Source organism: Passer domesticus, chromosome 13 (assembly GCF_036417665.1).
Source record: "Passer domesticus isolate bPasDom1 chromosome 13, bPasDom1.hap1, whole genome shotgun sequence".
Classification (NCBI taxonomy): domain Eukaryota; kingdom Metazoa; phylum Chordata; class Aves; order Passeriformes; family Passeridae; genus Passer; species Passer domesticus.
The window spans coordinates 8,812,715-8,819,833 of record NC_087486.1 but is presented as its reverse complement, the minus strand read 5'-3'; positions in this window follow the sequence as shown (position 1 = coordinate 8,819,833).

The window sequence follows — 7,119 nt, the reverse complement described above, 5'->3', positions numbered from 1 at the left end:
GTGTTTCCATCAAGCAGCCTGCGGTGGATTTTCAAGGCTTCCAGCATGAAAAGTCAGCTGCGGTGGTGAAGAGCTCTAGCACAGCTGGGGCTGGCTGGTGAAGAGCTCTAACACAGCCATGGAGTGATTGCCTTGTGCTGTCTGTGTGTCCTGCATGCTCAGCCTCCCTCTGCATGCTGTGCTGAGTGGGAAATCCAGCACACAGGGTCATCGCACAGTGGGACAAGCAAGGAAGGGTGAGTGGACTTCTGATGTGAGGGCCCTCAATGTGTCCCTTTCCTGGTATGAAAGGCCACAAAAGAAGACACTGGAAGAGGACATTAGGAAAAAATATTAAAATACAAGAGAATGGTGACCTCTATGATCAATTCCTGCTGCCTTCTGCCTGCTTTTAGAGATGGCTGGTTGTGGGAAGCATTTTCAATATGCGTGACACACATTATGTCTGGCCTGTTGCTGTCAGGGCTTTTTTCTTTTAGATGTCTTTGGCTCTTGCTAAATATCATCGCAAGCTGGAAAGCTTGGCTCAACCCAGGCCAGCTCTGCTGACTGTATTATTGCATGAAACAAGCAGGACTTGCAGTCCTGAAGGTCTCTCTGATGTGCTCTCCCCTCTCACCAGCTCCACTGGTGTTTGTTAATAAGCTTAAATGGTTTCAAATTAATTAAAACTCTTCTGAAAGTAATGAGAGCTCTATTGCCTACAGAAGCTAATGTGAGTCCTGAGGACACCCTGTGGTCCACCTGCTAGGGCAGAGCACAGCATGTGGCTCTCAGGGGGTGCACTACCCTCTTGGACTGGATTGAATCTGAAATGTTCATCAGGATTTCATGCCTTTCTGTTACAAGTAATCTTGCTATTACTGTGCTATGGTTTACCCTTTCACAAAGGGATTAGAATGCCCCTATTTTCCTTGATCTCTACATTAGCATATGTCATCTTTATCTAAGAGAAAGAGAAAAAAATACTCCAAGCCACCTTATCTCTGGAAAATGAAACTATGAATAGCATCTCTTCATTTGCGGTCTTTGCATCTCTTCTATCTTGATCAGTGCACGCAGCAAATGTAAAACAAACTGCTTTGTTACCTGGGTGTTTTTCCTCTGCAGGGAATTGGTTTTTTCCACATTAGAAAACCCAAAATGTGTAGAGATTCTTAGAAACTCTACACTGGAATGCAAATCCTCTCACGAGAACTCATAAACTCTGGAGGTTTATGCAAACCAGATTAAAATACCAATCTGGAAATTTGATGTTTTGTGCAGCATTTTTGGCCATTCAACCTAGCACCAAAGTAAAGGCATTATAAGAAAATGTATATCCCAAAGTATTTACACATAAACCAAAAATGTGCCAGATATCAGGACATTAGAGTCTCCAAAGGAACCAGAACAAACTGCCTGTAAAATGCCACAGAAATACATTGGAGAGTTTTATATATTCACCTTTTCAAAATAATCTGTTCAGGGTTGGAATCTTAATACCCCATCACTTAAATTTGATGGGCTGCCCTGGTGCTGGCAGTACCCCTGGTGATGGAGCTCTGTACCCCCTCCTTACTCTGCTCCTCCACTGCACCCTGCATCCCTCAGTGTGTAGGGAAGTGGCAGGACATGGGGACACTCCATCTGCTGCTGTGTGGCTCTGCCCCAGACTGAGCACAGAGAGTTTCCCTACTCAGGTGTCCCCATGGTCATATAGGGGATGTTTCTACGAGCTACTGCTCACAGTACCTTTAAGGCTGTTGATCTTCATTTCATTTTTTTGAGCAATGGATGAAAAACTTTTATTTCCTCTCCTCCACATTTTGGTTTGTGTTGGTGAAAGAGAGATTAAGGGAGAAGAGTAGATGATCAGCTACCTAGACACGAGGACAGAAAATTACCTGGCAAATGACAACCTATTTATGAAAATATGTTGCTGCAGCTTGTCATCATAATGAATATTTTTAAAATATCAAAGCTAAATGCTTGAAGATTCTATTAAAAAGTTAGTCTTTTTGCTGGGATGGCATCAGATATTAATTTCTACAGCCTTGGATCAGCCTTTAAATGCCAGAAAATAATCTAAACTCTCTAAAGAGAAGCTGCAGCTGGTGCCACTCACTCCTGCGCCTCATCCACCTGGGCTCTAACCATGGAAAGATCTTTCAGTGCCAGTTTGACTTCTGGTGATCTCTCTTTCACTGTAAATTGAATGCAGCTTCTCTGACAACTCATTTAGCCTGGAGCAACAACAGTGTGAGACAAATCTCACTAAGCAATCAAATAGACAAGCTAAGATGTAGAGATAGTGCTGGCACAGCTGGCAGAGTGACCGTGGCCAAGGAGGAACCACGGGCATGGGAACAGCTCAGAAGCAGCTCTGGAAGCTCTGCCATTCTCATTTGCACTTAGGAACAAAAATACAGACCTTGTCTTTTGGGCTGTAGGCCTGAGAACAAGTTCTGCTCACTGCCCAATGTCCATAATTACACCTTGTGTATGGAAAGGTCTTAATTATGGGCTCTGCCCACCTTCTACACTGGATCACCTACGAACAAATCGCAGTGAAAAGGCAGGAAGCATCCAGACCAGACCAGAGGGCAGGCAGGGGGGCAGGGGCAGGAGCAGCAGGCAGGTCCTCCTCTGCTCCTCTTGATGGTAGTGGAGCCACACTCAGCCAGGTGAACCCATTGTTGGTTGGCAAATGCCAGAGAAAACCAGCTAATTGTAGCTCAGTGTTTTCTCTTTCCAGGACAGTTTCCAGAGGGATCACACTTATCCTTCAGCCAGACTGACCTGAAGAAGTCTCTAGCTTTTGGAGAAGACCTTTAAGGCATAATGAGACTTATGGCAAACAGAAGGGATGCTTGGAAGTCAACCCTGGGGATTTAAAAGAAATCTGAAGGGCTACCATTTGCTCTGCCAAGGTGTGCAACTTGCAAAAAGGAAACTTCCGTGGCCAGGGAGGGCTCTCACCAACACTCAGCTGTATTTGGAGAGGCCACCAAATTTCCAAGAGAATTTCCAAGATAATAGCATCTGTGTTTCCTAGGACTACTTTTGCATCCAGTCCTTCCAGCTCAGAAGGCAATGGTGGGATGCAAGGCTGTTTGCACCCTGAGGGCCCCACGCTCAGCCGCACACCGCTGCACCTGCGCTCAGCAGAGGTGAGATCATGGCCAAGGACTCTGCGATGGCTCTCTGCATGCAGCAGCTGTAACTCAGTGTGACAGCTTGTCCAGGCAGTGCTCCACGACTTCATCCATCTGTCTGTCTGCTCCACGGACCCCTGCAGTGTCACCAGCTTTCTCTGAGCAAGGTCCTGCTCTGAATCTGGGGGAAGCCACCCTGCAGCACATCAGTTTGCTTTCTCAGGAGATTTGGCAATGCTGAAACGTTATAATCTCTTTGCTTTCATGTAACTATAATTTACATAAGTGCAGGAGGCAAACCCGGCATGTGAAAAAAAAAAAAAAGCTTTCATAGATTTTTTAACCATTGTTTCCTGCTGGGGTGCGATATCATAATGTTCAAATTAATCACTCCAGAGGAGCATTTGTGAATTTCCGTAGTACTAAAGTCACTGAAGTAGGTGACTCAATTCCATGTTTGATTTCTTTAAAATGCTGTCCAAGCTATGGGAAAAAATAGTGGGCACCTGGTATCGGTTTTATAATTGGGTTTTTCCATACTAGAATGGGAATTTTGTGAAGACTCAATTAAAAGGAGTGTCCTCCGGTTCTTCTGTCACCCATCAGACTGAGCTGACATGAATGCCAGCATGCTGTCATACATACTCCTCTCTTGTCTGCTGCTCTCTGTGCAAGCAGAGTATTGTGGTGTCCGGGAAATTATCCGCTATACACAGCGCCTACTTGTAAGTGGCTGTTAGCACCATAATTCTGAAAAATGCAGGCTTGTGCAGGAGATGATAGTAAATACTGACTTCTCACTTGCTCTTCTTCCAGGATGATAGTTCTGTGAGTTGCCCATGTAGGCAGACAGCTACCAGTGTGAGTACATGGCTTTTGAGAATATAATGAGACTAAAAAAATCTGCTCTTGTACATTGAATGCTGGATGTTAACACTCATTCTTTCTTGTTTTCAGTCATGTTCGTGTCTCCCCATTCCTGAAGTAAGTATATTTCTTTCCAAGCTCTTGTAGATGTTAAAGAAGTTGGGTATTAAGTGAGTTAAGTTTGTTCACTTTGCTCCTTATGTAACTTTTGCTTTCAGTTATAAAGAAGATTTTAATACACCAATAGCAGCAAAACTGAGCTTGATGAATAGTTGTGGGGAGGGAAGCAGAAACCTTCCCTCTACAGAGCAATCAGAGTCAAGCCCAGATTCAGGCAAAACTCCTCTGTAGGCTTGACTTGCATATCAAGAGATACAGGCTCTTGCTTTGAAAATCTCTGCAAGGCCTTGTGTTATGGCATAAATACTAAGTGAACCTGGGCTAGAGATGTCAGGCCTCTGACTTAGCTCTAGGTGTATCCAGCACTGTTTCATTGTTTTAAACCTCCTCAGATGTGGTGAAGCCCCAGCATTAGCTGAAACTATGCCTCAAAGAGGTAACTTTTACAGTTTGAGGTTTTCTGAGAGATGGGACGGGTGTTTCTTGTGGCATACATGAGATTGTACTGTTTTACTGTTTCCCCAAAGATCTTCTATCAGTTTTCAATATATTGCAAAATACGTTGCATTTTACTGTGACATGCTGTCACATTTAGGAATACAAATTTCTTCCTTCTGTGGATAAACACAAAATGCATTCTGGGTTCTTCTAATGCCTTCTTTGTTGAACAGCGTGGCCACGAACTGGCATGCTTTGTGGATGGAACCAAACACCTGATGGAAGACAACACACCTTCCAATCCAGTAATTACAAGGCTTTACTGGACCTTCCAGGCTCTACTGGATAGAAACCTCTGTAAAGTAAGACTTTCTTACTTTTCTACAGATCTTTATCTTTTACAAAAGAAAGGATTTTTGAAATAATTTAAACATTTGCAGATAAGTATTTCCTTAATTTCAGATATGTTTTAAATATTCATATTATGGAGGAACCAGATAAAACTGCACCATGTGTGAGGCAGTGAAGTTTTGTAAGTTGGCAGAGGAAGAAGGGGGATGGGCTCTGCCCCACTGTGCCTTTTCTCTTCTCCAAACCCTTTGAACACAGATCTCTGGGAGACGAGCTTTATTTAAACTGCTTTTCTATTCTCCTTTCTCAAAATGTGTTTTGGCATTAAATAATAATAACCCAACAGTGGGGAGTGGATGTGCAGGAGTTGCATGGCTGGAGCCAGGTGGGCAGAGCATCCTTCTCCTCTGCAGCTGTAATTCCACCTAAGCAGCAGAGTCTTCACTGATTCTTGGCTGTGAAATACAGCTGTGACCTGCAGCATCTTGCAGCTCGTGCTGATGCTCAAAAAGGCTCTTGGGTGCCTCAGGTGCCTTTTCTGAGGCAGTGAAACATCCTTTATTTACAGACTGAGCAAAGCTCCGGTGGGATTCAATGAGACTCAGAAGATGCTGACACTGCAGTGTCTCCAGCTCTTAAAGCTGCCTTCAGACTTGCAAGGAGGAATAGTTAGGGTGGCCTTGAGACACTGACCCCTTGTCCCAATCTTACCCAGCTCCACATGGTATCCACACTGTTTTCTGGGTTGAAACAGCCTAGTTTAAATGACCTCAGCTATAATGAATATATGAACTGAATATACAGAATTATATGACAATCCACCCGCCACCTTCTTAGCCACCATGAAAAGCCACTCTTACACTCACTGCTCAAAGAACAACTCTCTGGGAAATGATTTTGAAACCCTTGTGTAGTTCCACATAATGTATATTTTTGCTGGTTCATCTAAATTTTTTATTTAATTTTTAAATCTTTGCTAACCCAATCTTTGTTCTTTCTTTCACAGAAGCTGGCAAATGGTGATCAATGTCAGTATGAGACCAAGGGAAATGTGAAGGAATTTCTGGAAAAAATCCTGACAACCTATCAAGAAATCGATAAATTCAATGCTTAATGTTTTGGGTTTTTGGTTTTTTTAAAAGATTTTTAAAAATCCAAAGTCTTTGAAAAGAACAGGGAACAGAAGAGTTATTTATTGTATTTATTTTCCACCTGAAATATAGAAGGTAGAAAAAAAATCATTAATAAACCAATAAAATCAAAATTTATCTGGCCACAAAATATATTTGAGTCTTCATTTTAAGTTCTGTACTTGGTGAAAGGTTGGAACATCCTGTTATCATATCTGTAGGTGTCAAAATGCTTTTGCAAAGCTCCAGCCCAACAATTTCCCCAATATGAGATGCTCCAGAAAAATTCACACTCTGCCCACTGTATAGGACAAGAAATATTTCAGGGCTTGAGATGGAAACAAAAATTCTGTGTTTTCTTTCTGCATCACTTATTTTTTAATAATACCTACACACATGAACAAGTCACTTAATTTCTTCCTTGCAAAGCTGCAAGTTTTCCTGCCTATAGCCACATTTTTTTTTTCTTCTAAATAGTCAGTAGTAAATAACTCATGAACATCTTAACTTACAAAGACAAGACCAAACCCAGTGTTAATTACCAGCTCTTAATGGGGTTGTGCATTTGGAATGTATTGTGGACAACTGTTTCTTTCCCAGTATTTAATGCTGGCTTTTTTTCTATAGAGCCATGAGCTCAGCAATGCTTCTCTATCACTTCTCTACTCAGCTCAACAGAAGAGTCAAAAATGGAGCTTTGTTGGAAAAAGAAACCAGCCATTGTGTAAGAGAAGCTGCTTATCTCAGCCAATTATTGCAGTCTTACCAACATCTTACTTAGATCACTGCACTGTAGGAGTGTGCCCCCTAATGACAGAGTGGCAAAGCTAGCCTTTGTCCCCCAAAAAAGGAAAGAAGCCCAGAAGTTTCTCTCAACGATTAGGTGAAAAGCCACCTCATAGGACCTCAGAGACTTCACCAAAAACTCGGGGTCATCTAATTGGACAGAAGCCAAAAAGTCCCGCCTGGCCCATCAGGTAGAAAAGAAGAGAACAAAAGAACTAAGGGGCTTTTGTGAGGTGTTTATACCAGGGCAGACCTCTGTACCTGGCTCGAGTTTTTCTGTTTGTTATTTT